Below are 17892 nucleotides of genomic sequence, written 5' to 3' on the forward strand. Positions count from 1 at the left end.
TTTGTGTCCTCTGCTTCACTGCATACCTTAACAGCTTCCTAGGCGTCTTCCTATATTAAAAGGTGATTAGTAAACCTTTCAGTTACAGCTTTGCTCTTTTCTATGTCGACACACATCTCCATTGGTTTCAGGTCCCTTCAGGCCTTCTCATCCCACCACATCATCTCTTCCCTTCCACAATGTTCCATTTCTTGTCCTGCTTCTGCCCAATGCTACTTTCCAACTTGCCCCAACAAAAATTTCTTTTTCTGAAGCCACCCCATTACTCACTTCTGGTAAAGTTGCTGTTCTACTAACGAGAAAATAAGAGTTATGAGATTTGCCCTGTTACTAAGAAGAAAAATCATCAGGTAACCAAATATCCTATCTTCCATGTCAGATCAAGAAGATCCTGCTCTGGTGCCCGGCTATCTACACAAGCTAGCAGGAAGGATGCAGAGGCTGAATGCTCTCTCCACTCAGCCACTTTTTTTTGCCTTTTTCTCTCCCACTCAAGCGCTTTCTGGTTACCTAGAGGGTCTTCTACTAGGAGATACTCCTCCAATAAGCTTCCAATTATGGGATTGTATTTCAACTACCTGCCTGTATCCCAGTAGCACCTCCACACAGAGGTCAGTATTTAACTGTGCTTTCCCAAACAGCACTAGACTGACCTGGTTTCAGTGTCCTCAACGTTGTGCAAAACAACAGAAAAACTGAAAAAGTAGGTCAAAATTCTCTGCTGCAGTTTAAAGCTGGTAACAACATCGACAAAACTGGCTGTAGACTACAGCAAGCAGGTGCACGTCACGTCAGATGTCCCACACTTGGGAGGTTCTTTCCAACTTTGAAGACTCTGTTCAATCATTTGACCCAACAATTTAATCTTCAGCTTGTGCAGTTAGTTTTGTTCAGCGCTTCACAGGCGGAAAAAATGCTTTACAAGATGAGGCATACAAACAGTATTTAAGTCTAAATTGCTGGGAAGGGAGAAGGACGGACAACTGCGGATCACTACACTCATTTGTTACTCATGAATGCACAGCACTGTCAAGTTGACATCCTACAATTACAGTTTTTACAGAAAGGGATGAACCCAAATGAACTCATACCATTTTCCGTCCTAGGGAAGTAAACTTCCGTGAAGTCTTTTCCTCGAAGACTTCATGAACCTGCTAAAACACATTAATTGTATAATCCTCAACTAAATGTGTTGGCAAGTTCCTTTTCCAAATAAGTCTCGGTTGATTGTTTCCCCAAGAGCGATCGAAGCACCCATTCTTTAAGTTCATTCCTGAACTTTGTTCTCGATACCCTCTACACAAGCTCAGCATGAAAGCCAGGAATGCTAGGGAGGGAAAAAGTAATTTAGTTAATAATTTAGTTCTTCCACACGAAGAGAATCAAAACAAAAAATAGACTATTTTTCAGGGAAATGGTTTGTGCGATGCAAGCTAGATTCATTGACTTCTCTTCCCCGCTCGAGTTCAAGCCACACACCCATATTCCTACACGTTTAACAAAGCACTACAGACCGTAATCTGCCAGAAAAAGAGGGTTAGTGCTCTTTATGAAGAGTTGCATTATGCTGGAACAGCTAAATGAACAGTTGAACGCTTAAATAAAATGAAAAAATCCCCTAGTGAAACCTGAGCTCTGCATATTTTAATTTTTTTTTTTTAGGCTGGGAAGAGAAAAGACTGAAGAGCAACTGCCAGATCGGCTCCCCTCTATCTTCTGAGGCTTGCTGCAGAAGTCAGACACACATCCCTCCGCATAAAAGCCTGACAGAATGCCAAATCCCCGTTTGTCAGCAGCAAGCACCTCCAAACGACGCAGGTGTTCAGCCCACACACAGCTGTCTGCACACCACCAGCCCCAGCGCTGCATCCTCAGCAGCCCCAGGAGTCCTGCAGCCCCTGCTGCGCCGCTGCCCGGGAGGAAACCGTCACATCGACAAAGTTCTTAAGATCTACCTCTTGACACTACAGTAACCAACCCCAGCTTTAAAATCCAGTGTTCGAAAGGCGTCTCAAAAACTGGCAAAAAGCATGACCTTTAGGATACCATCTCTGCTTGCAAAAATAGGCTGCGTAAGGCCATGTAAGATCAGGTTCCAGCAGAAATAGATCTTTATGAGGATGCTACAGAGGAAAGGAGAAAAAACCTGGCAGTACTAAAGGGTCTGCAACAGACCCGGGGCTGGATGAGAACCCTGCAGATGTTCTCTTCTCTGATATCCAGGAACCACATATACCTGTATTTTTTTTCATCTTAAAATACCACGTCGCTTAACAGCAAAAAGAGAGCCTCAGATATACCTACACCACCCCCTTCCTTTCAGGCAGTGGATTTGAAGAAGAAAGGGGCAAAGCCTACCAGAGAAGAGATGACTTTAGACAGCCACGTGCATCTTCAAGGAATAACCCACATCAGGCAGATTCAGGTGCTTCCACGGTGGTTGATGGATGTAGTTTGCAGTTACTGGTATCAACGACAAGCAAAGTCCTCGACAAGACCACCACTGCGGCTTGGATCACTGGAAGCCACATCACTTTTGCAGATTTATAGCATAATTTAACACAGATGCACCTCAATAGTCTACGACTGTTTTATCTGCGCACCGCCTGGCAAGGGGAAGAAGCCTGGAGGATGAATTGCAGACAGGCTCAGAGAGCTTGAAAAGACTGGTAAATTTGGCTGTTAAACACAAAAACCCCCCCCTTTGCACTATCCAAACCATGAAATGCTTTTTTCTGCTTTCAGAAAGGAATGCAAGTATCAAGTTCAGAGCCAACACAGCTTTCACAGTGTGTGCGTGTGGGGCGGGGGAAAAGCCTCTTACTAGAAGAAAAGCCCTCGTGAACTTGAACAGACAGGGTCAAAGAAAACTGAAGACCCCTTGACGGCGAGGGGTAGGTAGAAGCCGCGTCAGTGAAACCCAGCTCGAGCGGACAGGCAGCCCCAACTAATTCAAAGAGGTGCTGAGAAGCATTTGGCCATGCGTCAAGACGAACACAAGCACTCATCAGGATCCCGTTTCCCCTGTGGAGGAACACATTCGTGTCAAGTGCCACCCAGTACCAATAAAAACAGCGTCATTACAAAATAGTAATGAAGTGGGATTCAGCCGTAGGCTCTCTGTACCCCAACTTGAGAGGGGAGCTCCAGGTCCCCAAACTCTGCTTCTGACTCGGAACAGGTTGCCTCTCTTCTGTCCCACCAATACCCAGGACGCCTCAAAAAGTTGAGGACAAACAAGCAGAACAGTTTCTTGGTTGCCAGATTAGAAGGACACCAAACCTCTGCCAAGGCTCATATCAGCTCCTAAAAAGAGCTTCAGACATGGCTGGTCAGATTCAGGATCTCAGCCCCTGAAACCAGGTTAAGTAGAGACCTGGGATGATGCTTGCTAGTGGTCTGAAGCAGCAGTGCACCCTCTGCTTCGTATTCATCAGCATATAGATAATATTATGTCCAAAACATAGCTGCAGAGATCAAAAGACTGCATGTGCTGTGCCTTGCCAGTGTAAAATGCCATGGTGATGCTGCTGAGTATTTGCACCTGATGGCTCAGGAGACAGAGGAAGTGGTGTAAGGGTTCTCTCAGTGTCCAAGTGTCCACTCCACGAAGCAACACAGCCTTCGAGAAAATACCACTTCCATGCAAACAGAATGAAGTTATGAAGGTGCATCAGAAATAGGTGCCTTCAGAAAGGGAGCTTTATGCAAGTACCTAATTCAGTGCAAGGATTTAGGTACTGAGCTGCAAGGATTTAGGCTCTGAGCACCACCACACACCATAAATCAGGTAAGATTCATCCCAGCTTAGGTGTGTCCTCCAGGGATGAATACCAGCAATCAGCCAAAGCAAATTTGGCTGTAAGGAAGACTACACGCTTTCATGTCCTACTGTGGGGCAATATTCAGCATCACAGAAACTGAAGTTGTTCTTCACCGCCACACAGCCTCATATGAAAAGAGGACAAAAAGAGAAACCTATAAAGGGGACATGACCAAAACCAACAGTTTAGGTGGGTAAAAGTCACAAGTATACTTTGTGCAGCCTGTCTAGCTAAACTTTAAGACCTGGACTGGCAGGCAAAGCCCATACGCCCCATAGAAAATGGGGAAGCAGACATCCCGGCCAAGTTCGCGTGACTCCATCCCACAGACTCTCGCCATTGCCCAACAGACTTGACTTGGCCCTTGCCTCCAGGTTGCTTATCACCAGAAACTCCCCGTAAGAGCTGGTTAATAAATTGGAAACACAGTGATGTAAGAGATGGTGAGCCGGAATATCAGCATCTCTTAAAAAAAAAAAGTAATGGTGATGCCAAAAGGAGAGACAAGTAATGTATTAAGAGGAAACGCAAGAAAACTTGATACTTAATGATTTAATGTATATGTCTTTTCGTTTTAATGCCTGAACTTCACCTTGTCCTTACTTGATGATACCGCCTTTTCCAGCAGTCATGGGACAGAGGATCAGACCATGCTGTCACTCCATATAATTAGACCTTTGGCAGGGATTCAACTGACATTACCTACATATTTCGCTTGCAACTAAACTATGTCTCAAAGAAGCAGCTACGTACCTGAGACCTATATGGACAGAAATCTCCCCCAGCCTTTAATCTGCTGTTTATTTGGAGGCAAACTGCTGTCAAACAAGGGTGACAAACCTTGCAACCACGTGCAGAGGTTAAAGAGCACAAGGTATCCGAAAAGGTAAGAACCAAATCTTGCTCCTTCGGGCTTAATAAATACATTGCTTCAGCCTAAGCAAACAGATCTCAAAGCTGCTACCAAGAAGGGGCAGCAGCTGCCAGCACCCCGATTCCCTGCCACCGCCTCATTCTCTCCCACCCCGCTATTTTTTGTAGGATAAGGTTTTTACTGGCATAGCTCACTTCCGTAAAGACTGACAGAGCTTAATATTTAAGGCACTGTTACACTCAAGGCCTGAAACCTGCTGCAGCCATTTATCTTCCCTTCCCATTACGGGATTATAAAAACTCCATGAAGTCAGCGCTGCAGCTGTGCTACAGACCCAAAACAAGCTGTTAAAAAAAGCCCACCTATCCTACAGGGTAGCAGCCTTACGGCATATAAAGGACAACCTTTTCCTTTCTCTATGAGATTTAAGATTCCCTTTTTTCAGAGCTCCCAATTGCGTATCCTTATGAAGCAGTTCAGCTGTCAGAAGAGATTGATCCAGATAGCCTATGCGATTGAAAGATGCCAAGAATTACACGCAGACCAAGCAAAACACCCGCTGGAGAAGTACAGCCCCCTCGCAGGAGGGCCAAAAGATGCTTAGGAGCTCTGTGATAGTTTTGTGAAATAATCCTGTCTCTTGCCTTTTTTTTATTTTTATTTAATTTTTTAAATTTCTATTTCTTTACTTCTAAACAAAGCAAAGGTCACTCCTTTTGCTGGCAGCTATGAGCTGCCTCCTCCCCGGTGCAAGGTACAGGCTTGGTTACTGGTTTCGTTCCGTGCCCACAAGTGGCAAGATAGACTACACCCACACAAACACCATAAGCTCCATAAAAACCGGCACTTCCTCGGCAGAGCAATTAAGCATAATAATCCCAAGACACAGACAGCTGAGTTTGGTCACAGAAAGTAAGTGTCTGTGCCTAGTTATTTCCTCGATATGGCAAGGAAGTAGCTGGAAGTTCACCAGCCCAAGGTGGAAAGCCAAGCAGAGGCCATCGATACTCCAGAGAGCAAGCTACATGGCTTTAAAAAATTGTAATACTTGAAGGTTGTTGGTTGGTTTTGTAGGGTTTTTTTCGTGCTCAAATCTGAAGGTAGCTAGTTGACAGTGGCTTAAAAGTCTTCACGTGCTGCATCAGTGTTTTAGCTTCTTCCAGATTTATTAGCAAGCACTGTCCCACGCCTGTCATTTTTCTACCTGTGCTTCGCAAGATGCAGTTTCTTTGTAAAAATCACCCGCAGCGCTTGCCGAGATGAGGCCCACGTGCTACGTCAGCTAGAGCAGCACCGGCAGAGGCAGCCTCTCCCCACCGGCGTCCCCTGTAAAACTGTCCAGCACACTGGGACACGTCTGGGTGGCACGAGCAGCGTAAGAGATGGCAACAAATACTCTCCAGTTTCTCATGGTGATAGTCTTGAGATAAGCTCTGGAAGTTTCTTTCGACTGTACCCATCCAGCTGACAGCATTTGCCTTCACACACCATCAAGCTCATCAAATTTCCATCCTTAAGTACACAGTAATCGGACAAATTTAAATTTGCAAAGGATCAGCCTGGTTACGAGACATCACCATCCCTTCCTCGTTCACACCGCTATCCTCAACGCAGGTTCACAAACACGGGTGGCCAGACATCACCCCACCTTCGCGCCAGGTGATGGAGAACATGCAAGAGGGTGTTAATGCCAGCAAGGATATCTGGCAATCCACAAAATGCTGCATACCAAGGAAAAACAGATAGTCCTCTGCCTCCACAAAACGGCCGCCTGAACGCGGGCAGTGACAGTGTCCCCCCCGCGAGAGCCCAGACCCAGTCCCACACAGCAGGGCCACTTAGTGACCCTGCACACACGAAGCAGCCCCATTTTTCAGCTGCAAACAATAGTTCCAAAGCGACATCCAGCTTCCGCAGTGCGTTTAGTTTCATTATCAAAGCCAGATGTATTCCGTGACGCCGCTGTGCTAAGGTCGTGGTGCTGGATTTATTTTGTGCCAACCTACCGATAACCCTCTATCTGCATCTCAGCACCGTCCCGCCACCTGATGCTTATTTTTCAGATCAAGAAACAGTACTTGGGTAGCAAGTGAACCTCTGCTACCCTTTTTCCAGGTCATCTTGCCGTTTTGGTTCCTTCCATTCAGATCTGAACTCCCCAGTGCCAGAAGAGGCACTTCATCACCGCTGAAGTTATTCAACACCCAAAACGAGGATACTGGATGCCCACCTACAGCACGTTTCGGTTCGGCTGTGAGCAGCAGGAACAAGCAGCACTGAAACAAGCGGTCAAGCTCACGTTGCATTTGATGGAGCAACGTCAGCTTAAGGAAACAGCATGCAAGTTAGCAGGGGAAACAAGCTGAAGAGGAGATGTTTCAGTTTCAGAGAGGTAATTTTACACAAAACTTTTGCTACTTCTCTCCTTTCCCTCGTGTTAAGGGCCTTGCACAGTTCACGGCCTGGCTCCTCTGTTTGCTGTAAACTTGAGACATGCCTATGTAAAGCAAATATTGTGCCAAAACAAACAAATCTTCCACCCACTTGCGGTCCAGCAATCTATTAGGAAGGAAAGGCAAGGCACATACCATTAAAACTATAAATACCACCTAGTACGAACAAGAGTAAAGTCTTGCGGTTAACAAAAAAATATTTTGCTCCATTCCTCAAGGAATTAGACTTACGTGTTGGCCTTAGCTGTGTTGGTATCCCTGTTTTGCAAGCTTCTAACTCATTCATGTGTTTCAATCCCATTTCACAAAGAATTCAAAGACCTTAAATTTCTCCAGCTATTATGATAAATCCAGAGGAGAGCGATCCACATGTGCTCCCTCACCGAGGAAGATAATGAAGCACAAGCTCAGTTACGCAGTGTAACACAAAGGAATGCACATGGGAGAGTCGTCGCTCATCCTTGCCCACAAGAAAAGCTTCATAACTTGGGTCTTATTAGATACTGGATTATCCAAACACTGAAACCACATTTCCTAAGCTGCTCTCAAAGTCATTTATTCTCTCCGTTACAGGATCAGCGTTCAAGAGGCATTGGGGCAAAGCACGGGTATTTTATGTCTCAGCTAAGATGTCCCGATAGGTGCAACCTTCCTCCCAAAGCACACAGTACCAGAGAGCTTTGCTGTTGTTTTTCATATATAAAATAAACACACCGGTAACCATATAAGCTCACTTGCTATTCAATAAGTAAGTGAGAGCAAGCATTTGGCAGATACTTCAAACTGAAGCTGGCTAGCAAGTGCATAAATGAAGGTTTAAGGACACACAGAAACAGAAGAAGCTAGCGTAAGTGCAGCTCCATGCTACTGTATTTCCCATCCTACAATGACTTAAAAATTAGTGACACTGCAGAGAGAAGCCTAAAGATTTCTCAAGAACCAAAACCAGTCCCTGTGATAAGATTAAGGCAACCCAGATGAGTTTGGTGCAGAGATTAGAAGACACCTTTCGGCTTCCCGTGGATTAGCAACGGGGAGAAACTGAAGCCAACGCCCAGCAAAGAAATAAACAGTAAGCAAGGAGCGACTATCAGAGTAAGTCCTTGGTTCCTGAAGTTGGAGGAGAAAGTTATTTGTTCTACCCTTTCACACTTATCTAGACTTAAGTTTGCCTTTTAAAATGAAGTAGAGAACACAGGTACTCGCAGAGATTTGTAGCCAAGGAAAGCACATCCTGATGATAACATTCCTTTGCCCTGCAACACATGGCCTTAGACTGGTTACGGCTGGCAGATTTCTTCACACTGAGCTTTAGCATTTATTTCACAGCCACCAATCTTGTTGAGCAGAGAGACGACACCTTATTCCACCCTATTAGTTTTAATATCATGATCTAAAACAAGAGGTGGGGTTTTGTTACCTCCTAACCATGAAAGAAGTCAGAATACTTATGCTACCCAGTGTCTTTGTGTCCTCTGAAAGGCACCAACCTCCCATCCAAACCCCTCCCCACTGCCAACTCTTCACTTAAATAAAAAAACCAGCTAAGACTATATTGCTGAAACCCTGCCTCCCGCAACTACAGATCACCTTTAGGCACTATCTTAAAACCATATTTTCCAGATTAATTACTTCATTACAGTGGCTGTTCCCCTTTCATGCAAACAATATAACCTTGAGAAAGCTGAAAACAAGCCCAATTCTTCAGCCTACAAGGCAGTTCTTCCACAAGGAAAGACAGCACCTCTTGATAGCATCTATATATAACGCCCAGTATTTGCCTGTACATCAGGCACTTTTCAAAAGTCATCTTTTGTGGCTTGAAACCTGAAAATGGCTCCATACTCAGCTACAAAATATCCCTTTGAATCACCGCATGCGAAAGAAAATTCATGTCATTTACAGTTTAGTCTTCTCAGTCAGATCGTGAAAACCGGCAGGTGGCAGAAGGACATTTGAGATTTTTCAGAAGAAATTCATGCCACGAAAGTGCAGGTGCAATCAGAGCATGAGCAAACACACCAAGACGCACAAAGGGCGCATTTGGCACAATACCCCATCTTAGGTGGCTGGTAGCAACATCCAGCCAAGACCACAGGAGCACGGAAATACAGTGTGATCTGTTCTGGAGCTGAAGACTTGAAGACCATTTCATGACCTGCAGTGATACTTCTGCAACGATGCTGAACTGATTTTCCCCACTTGAATGAACTTGTCCTGCTTCTTTCTGAATCTGTGTAGCTTTCTGGTACCCACAGCTGGCAGAACAGTGCTCTGCAGCTTGCATCAAGTGAGGTATCATCTTCTTTTTGAACCTGCAACCTTCAGAGTTCTTTTGAGGTGAACCAGTGTCCTTGTTCACAGGACCAGCACCATGTTCCCAAAGAGAGCATCCCAAAAAAAGTGAAACTCGATACATTTTCAGCGTGGCCAGCTTGGACATCTACATCAGAAAGGTCTTTTCTTTTTCTAAATGACATTTGCATTGATATGCGAGAACAAGAACTGGAAGAATACTGCTGTGTCACAAAACTGCACCGATTTGATTCTCATTCAGTTGGAGAAGAAAGTTTAGGAGAGAAGGGCACTGAGGACAATCTGACATCTGCTGCCTTTTAAAGGAAATGCTAAAAATTGGACTTCCCGGCATCTGAAGAGTCAACATTAAAATGGAAAATAAACTCTCAACCATGGTGGTCCGGCCATCATCCCTCTACAGAACGTGTCTCAGGACAAGGTGAAGCTGCACATGGAAAAGGGGACAGCCTACCTAAATACGGTCAAACCCTCGTTTGTGATGGATCATTGCCTGACCACGTCAAGTACCAGTCAGATGCCCAACAGCTGCCACAACCTCCCCAGGAGACCTCGCTTCATTACCTGCACTCTCTAAAGTGATTTACTACAACACTGCAAACCTCTGCTGCTGCTTGAGGGAGAGACGATGACAGCAACCATGTATTTGCCTTTAGAAACCGCTTACCGTTACCTGTCAGCTGGCTAGGAAGCAAGTAGGATAGCCCCTGTCTGAAGGTTATCTGCTCTTCTTCCACAGGGCACACGTGCAAATGCAGCAGAGTACACCTGGGACCTCTCACACCAAAGGATTTCTGAAAGGAAACAGAAATGCCGCTTGCAGGAACAGTTTGTCTGAGCACAGCCGAGTTACAGCAGCCAGCAAACCAGTGCTCGTTAGCGGGGCTGTTCATCACCGATTCAACCGCATAGGAGTTACCTTTATTACTGCTCGGATTCTTTTGGTTTTCCCTGAAATGGTACCAAATATAGGTGACAATGCCGACATATCCTGACCTCTCTCACACACTTGCATGTTGAGAAAATAAAACGATTAAGATTTTACAGCGTTTTACAGGAATTATTCCCTGGATTACTGTGGTAGGTGCATGTAGAGGCAGGGTTTTGGTTGTTTTAGGGAAAGGTCAGTTATACTGTATGACAATTTTTCCAATTCATGTATACAAACAAGAAAGCAACTTACACCTGATCTATGTGGTGATCAGATACATACCATATAAATTAATCAGCTTTAGTTTTCCTGTGGTGAGGTTTTTTCCAGGAAAGCAATCGGTGAGACTAAGTATCCCTGCACCGCTCAAAAACAGCTTTCACAGATCTATTTATGACAGCACAGCCACAGAGTTTGGGTGCGAGTCAAAGCTCCATATGTACTCTGCTTCTGGTTTTGATCTTATAGTAGCTCAGATACATGGTGACATGTTTAATATCCAATTAACTGCAAGTGCTGAAGCACAGTAAGAAGGTTCAAGGTGATGAGAAAAAAATTCCAAAACCTTAGAAGTGAAACAATTAAGCATTTACCTCCAGACTTCTCATGATCCGAGGAAAATAAATAGCAGGCAAACCTTTCTCAGCCATCGGTTTATCCCAGTAACATTTGTTACCCACTCTCCATGCTCTTCCCAGTGGCTACCTTCAGGTGAATCCCCAAATAGCACCACAAGTCCTCCACAGCACCCCACGAATCTGAAACGCTGCTTCCACATCACAGAGCGGTTCAGACTCCTCCACCCCATCCCCAGGGATGTAACAGACCATGATTAGTCTAGACTAAACAGCCTTAGTAGTTTAGCGGCCAGGCTGAGACAGGCTAAAAACTGAAATTAAGCAAAGACGGGGCAACTCCAGCCCAAAGGAGCCTCCCAGAGTTGGCAGCCGTAGGTCAGGGTCACGGCTCTTCAACTGCAGGGCAACACCCTGCCCCAGAGGCACGAGACAGCTTCGCAAATGGCACCAGCAGCACACCGGCATGCTACAACCCGGGAGCACAGGACAGGCAAGCAACGGGAAGCACCGAGTCCAAGTGCTCCCAAGCCTGGTAGCAGGGAGAGATTTATACCCTGTATCCCCAGGGACGGGCCAGGCAGATCAGAGCAGGGCCCGGGCGTACCACCACCTCCCCACTCCCACGCACCTCATCCTGACCTTGCCTGGTCCCAGCTTCCGACTCTACCCATGTCCTAGGTACAAGGAAGGACAGAGTAGGCCTCAAAGCCAGGCTTTCGGTGTCTCCTGGGGGCTGAAGGAGACAGAGATGAGCTGGTTAGGAGAGCTGAGTAGCCCCTAGGTTACCAGAACCGCCATGCCTGGTACATACACATAGACTGCTTATCCCATTTAACATCTAGCTACCCTAAAAGGCATCTTCCTGCTCCTCCATCCACCAAACGCCCGCAAGTCTCTCCAGCTCCGGCACTTGCTCGACCTCTCAGCGAGCCAACTCCAGAACTGCACAGCTTTCCGTCACGTTCCCAAGCTGAATCCCTACAGAGAGGTTTAAAAAAGCCTCAGAGACAGCCCGAGGAAAGGTACAGGTAGATGGTATCATCCTTTTCAGCAGCAGCAGGTTGTCACACACTGTTGTTCTATTAAACGGACAGCTAAGGAACTTGCGGACAATTGGACATTTATGATTCTTCTAACACCTCAAAATAAATGCGTGTACTCAAGGAGTACCACTACTGTTTGGTAATTTTCAGTAGCTCCTTCCATATCCTGTATAATAACAGAATGCCAAGAATATAAAGGCTTTCATTTCTGTTAACTGCAGTAGCAACAGCTTTCACTGAAACTGCAGCCACATCTTCCACCCTCACATGTTTTTGAAACACGGGGATGTAGCACAGCCTCCCTCCCCCATCCCACCAGGAAAAAACAGGATAGGAAACGCTGAAGATATTTAGTAAGCAAAATAATTTGGTAGCATTTTGAAAAGGAGGTATATAGCATGTACATAAAGGAGAAACAAATGCAACTTCTTGTGCAAGGATGACAACAGCTGGTAAACGCAGTAAAATCCAGCTAGTGGCCAGCGAGCACGTGGCCCATGAGCTCATTTCAGCAAGGTCTTACTGTAAGTATACCCACGCACTAGTTTTGAAAATTATTGAAAATGCGAACCTGATGCAAGCAGCACAAAGGAAGGGAGTTTGAGGTACTACTGTGAGTACCAGTCTCACATCTTACTAGAAGAAAAGGATGTGCAAGTTACCTCCTGCTTAAGCAATGTCAAAATTTTGTGGGAAGGCATCTAGAACTTCTGAAAAAGCACCAAAACGAAGGCTATACCAAAATCCCTACTTGTGAAGACTGGAGCATCCACACCGTGTCCTGAAGCACGTCCAGCACTAGGTAAGTATTACTTCCAGCAGAAGCATCTCTAACCTAAACCAGCAGATACTTTGACCTCTGAAACCTTGAAGACATTTGCAGAGCCGCACTTCTCTACCCAATCCATACTTCTCAGGTACAGACCTGTCACCAGTACCCCCAGTTAAAGACCAATAAATTTATTCTTGAAGATTATCTGTGCAGCTTTTCATGCATTCAGATTCTTAAAAGCTGCATCATATCCGCACCAACCATGCTGTTCAGAGACGGACTGAAGGTCCAGCCAGGAGACCACCGTTAGAGCCACCTTGGCTGTCCAGTACACACACCTTCATGTCCAAACTGGACAGCAAGGGGAAGCACAACAGGATCTGGAGCAAGATATCCCTGTGGGGAAGGGAAGGGAAATGGCACAGCTCTGCTTTGATTTATCTAGTCTCTGCAGACCCAGAGGAGAAAACAACAGAGCCAAAAATCCAGCTACCAGATCATTCACCCCCAGCAGAAGAGTCCCCGCACGCTCTTCTCCCATGCAGAGCCGTCCTGGAAGGACAGTGCTACTTGAAGCCCTAGAATGGGGATGTTTCAGAGACAAGAGCTGCTTGGACCTCCTAACAGTCCCCATCAGGACTACTCACCCCACATCCCCAGTGAAACATTGGGGCACTCTTCTCACCCAGCTGAAAAACCAAGAGAGGAGTTGGTTTCCCATGGAAATATGAAATAGAGTCAGCCTAGCAAAGTACAAGGGTCCATCACAGAAGACCTACAGGTAGGTAAGAAGCCTAGCTGACAACCAGAATCCATAGCAGGATCAGCACGGTGGCATATCCGCCAGATAGACTTAGCCCATACAGTGCTAATTGCCCAAGTAACGCTAATTCTCGTAAGACAGCTTGATGCCATGCCCCCCTCCCAACAGTACATTTATGAAAACATTAAAAACCATGGAAAAGGCCTCATAGCATACCACAAAAAATAAGGATCCACCATTGCTCAAATGAAACTGCAAGGCTTGCACTGGGTTTTTAGCAAAGAAATGGAAATCATGCTGACATACAATTGTTCCACCCCCGTGTTCGCCTTCACACATTTCTTACAGGTCAATTTTAAAGAATTAAGTCTTGTTCAGCTAAACATCTGGTGGCTGTTGCTAGAGGAAACAGACTATCTGCAACATTTGAGCAAAAATAATGAGTTACATAAAAGCCAGACTGCATAAGCAAGAACAAGCGTTTTGCCAGTCTACGAATCTCAAAAATTACATGAAACCCCGTCTTTAATTTTTGAGTTAGAATGCAATGAAGTGAAGCCGTATGCACTACCAAAGCCACGAAGATTCAAGTTTTCTCTAAGTTTATGAGAATATAATCATGCTGTGTTGTAATTAACCTTCTAGGTAGCAACTGTCTTAAAGATTTTCTGTAAGCAGCAGAGACAGATGAATTACAGCTTAAAAAAGGACCAGTTCAGCTCTAGGCATTTTCAGATTTAGATCAAGTCAGTACAAGTTGAAGAGCTACAGAAGATGGTTTTGGTCATTAACTATTTGAGTTAGGGGCTCCCCCATGCCTAGTGGAAGAATATTTTTTCTTAACGCTACAGAGCACCTTTTTGGTCACTGTCCCCTTTTCCTTGGGGTTTATCAGTGTTTGGAGACCAACACCCAACCACTGAAGCTACGCTGCACTGAACAGGAGGCATGATTTTGTGGAAAAAGTTGAGAAGGAGCTCTAACGGCATCACCATTTGAGACCCTAAGACCAACTAGAAGCCTTGTAAGATCACAAATTTTTGATACGGGCTTTACAGATTATGAAGTGCCACAACAGGAGACGCAGCATTCCCGAGAACATCTTAAGCAGCATAACTCTAATATACTGGAATTGCACTTCACATTATGTACCTTTCTACAAATAGATATTGCTGTTCTTTGAGGAGAGCTTCAGCACTTAAATAATCCAGCAGCCTGATGGATGACTAATACAACTAGAAAGCTTTGCATACGGAAGGATATTTTAGCTACCACACATCATCGGGACCGCTCTCAATACACAGCCAAAGAACAGCGGAGGCACCTGCAGCGTTCACTGCTGTCTCCCTCTTTTTGACACAGGCTCCAAGACTTTGATTTCAGCTATCTTCCTCCCGCACCGCCTGGAGAAGCCCACTCTGCAGGCAACCCCAATCGCTTAGACGGCACGGTGTTCTCCTGTGCAAGCCACCATTGGTCCAGGTCTATCCCATACCACTACCTGCTGTATCTACTCCTATGCAGAAAGCCACTCCAACACACCACTCGGTGAGCACAGCGGAGACGTGCCACGTGAGCAACTGCTTAAGCTGGGAATTTAACCATTTAACCAGCAGCCGCTGCTGCTCTTGTTCATTTATGCCACCCAGGAAAAAGAATTTGCTCCTAAAGCCAGATTCCTCAAGCTGGACGTGGTTCACCAAGCATACTGGAGGACAACACGGCAGAGTCGAGAGCTAACTCCTCACTCTCATGGACAAAGCCTGTTTCCACAGCACAGATGCAGGAGTGGAAGCACCTGGCACTGGTTTCACCGGAGTTGGGAAAAAGTCAGGCCAGCGCGCCTCTGCTTGGGGATCCTGAGGCAGGGAACATGCAGATGAAGACACAAATGCTCCTTGAACGAGTAATGACATGAGTCGGGGTGGTAGCTTATAGAAGAGTACGGGCAAGTTGAAGTCATGAAATGGGAAAACCAGAGCTTCTTTAAATATTAAATTTAAATATACACAAAGATAAAAAGCACACAGGAATGGGATACAAGTGCAGGCAGCTTGGGAGCAAGATCCATGGCTGAGACAGCAGCACTTTTCAGTGTCTTGGAATTGATAAAGAATTTTAGTAATGCATTATCAACTTCTACTGTATTAAAAAAAGACAAAATGGGTCTCCTCGTTGTATCATTTAGCATTCATGCTGCCTAGCAGTCTGTGCTAGGAATCCACATCCTCAGGTGTAAGTGGCTGAACAAATTAGACGTCATGTGCTGGGTAGAAGCTTCGTTCAAGTGAAAAAGCACGCTATGATCCCAAACCGCATAGAAATAGGTTGATCTGATTAAAAAAAAGTTCCCAAGATCCCAGACATCTTACAGGCAGGATGAAGAAAAACAAGCCAGTGACTTCAGTCACAAAAGAAACCCTCCACAACATCACATCAACAAAGCTTTAGACTTCAGAGGCTTATCTTTAAGACAAAACAATATAAAATGAAGCGTAGTCAGATACCTACAGTCTCCGTTGGACTCATATGAAAATATTAAAAGCACTGTACTGCACCAGTCTGAATTGCTTAAACTAAAGACTTTTCAAACAATTAATGGCACTCCTACTACTGGCACCAAAAAAAGATAAATCCGTTTTAGGGGATGAAACTGCAAAATAATTTGAGATACCGTATCAAGCAAAATTGAAAACAGATTTCTCCTCCAAGCTGGAAGCTACTGAAAGCATGAAACCATTGTCCATCCATCTGCCCCCCCCCCAGCTAAAATTACCAAAAGGCAAGACCTCATTAAGCTTTCTACATACAAAATGAAAAATAGAAATTACAATTTAGAAAGAATTTGTTTTGTCATGTCATTTTGTCCAAAAGTAGAAACAATATTCCCAAAGGATGATACACAATTACGGCCTTAAACAAAATGCCCCAACTACTTAATCAGCACCACTTAGTCTGCGCTGGCTTCTGTTTGAACAGAAATATAGTTTGTCACTATATGTTTTTTCAGAAGTCCAGAAAGGTAAATCTAGTGCCAGTTTCACTCTTGCAGTACTTATTACGTACACCCAAAAAAACCCTCCAGCCAAGCAGAGACTTGCACTGCTCTCAGGGTCATCACTTCTATAAAATCAAAACACTTGCTTTTTTGTTTACTTTCATCACTATTGCCTGCTTCATGAAATCAAGGTATCTGTCCACACCGGAGTCAGTCAAACACCCTCACCTACAAATGTTATTCCCTTTGATTTCTCAGTTCTGGAGAGGAAAATTTTCCCAACACCTTCAGTTTTAAGTTTTCTGCTCCTTTCATAGGTCAGTTGTAATAGGATAGGCAACCTAACCCATATTTTACCTGTCACACTGGAACAAACGCTTACATACAGAGCACATCAACTCTCCTCCCGGTAACAAAGTTAAAGCACTTTTAGAGAAGCTTCAGTTCACCACAAAAGACTTTGGACTCTCCCTGACTTTAATCCTACCCAATTTCCTTGTTGGAGATATTCATCACTGACAAGCAGCATCGCGGCTACCTACTTCTCAGCTCAACACATATGTTTCTAAAAATAAAGCCAGGGAGACCAGATCAGTGATGGAAGATCCCAGAGAAGTTACTTCAGGTGAAAAATGCTGACAAAATTAAGAGGGAAAAAAAAATTAAAATAGAAATAAAGAATAAGAATTTAACAACTTGCATTCAGGTCTCTAAGCATCTTTCCACAGCCTTGACAGATATTTCACGTACCCTGGTTATAAGTTACTGGATTTTATAGTGTCTTCCCTTATATATGGTTGTTTTGGGGTTTTTTAGGAAGGCATATTTGAGTTGCATGCTAAGATGCTCCGGAATATCAAAGGCACATGATACTTACCACACGTTTTGTAACTCGCTTCTTATGTTTGTTATCTGAAATTACAGGGTGGCAAGTGCTGGGGCACAGGAGCAGCAGAGCAGCCAGCCAGTCATATCTGTAGTGAATCTGGGAAAGAAGAAAGGACATTTTTAGAAAGTCTTAATGCAACAGTTCATACAAGTAACTTCCAATTCTGCTAAAAAAAAAGTATTGTTTGCAGTTTTCAGTTTCTTATACCGGCTTCCAAGTATACTGTGGATGAAACAGAGCCAAACACAACTTTTTATAGGAAAATCTAGTAGTTCTCCTTACCCTATGCCAGTGCAATCTAATAGCTTTCCATGCAATAACATGAATTTTAGTTCAGAAAATGACAGCATTTTCTTAAAATATAGATGTTTCTGGCTTTTCAGTAATTTTGGTTTTTGTTTTTGGTAAACTGTATTTCCCTACCTTGGGAAACAGGTTCCCAAACCTGAAC

General features: G+C 44.6%; 1 protein-coding gene across 12 annotated transcripts in view; it reads right to left on the reverse strand.

The window, feature by feature from the left end:
- Window positions 1-17892, reverse strand: part of CSNK1G1 (casein kinase 1 gamma 1) — a 110485-nt gene that overhangs the window by 71898 nt on the left and 20695 nt on the right. For 10 of the 12 annotated variants that reach the window (XM_075160620.1, XM_075160625.1, XM_075160622.1 and 7 more), the window contains one exon: window positions 17430-17537. The gene's annotated coding sequence lies outside the window, so the exon portion shown is untranslated. Of the gene's footprint in view, window positions 1-10134; window positions 10262-17429; window positions 17538-17892 lie in introns of all 12 variants that reach the window. The other 2 variants (XM_075160630.1, XM_075160631.1) reach the window with 2 other exon arrangements.

Source organism: Calonectris borealis, chromosome 11, assembly GCF_964195595.1.
Source record: "Calonectris borealis chromosome 11, bCalBor7.hap1.2, whole genome shotgun sequence".
NCBI lineage: Eukaryota > Metazoa > Chordata > Aves > Procellariiformes > Procellariidae > Calonectris > Calonectris borealis.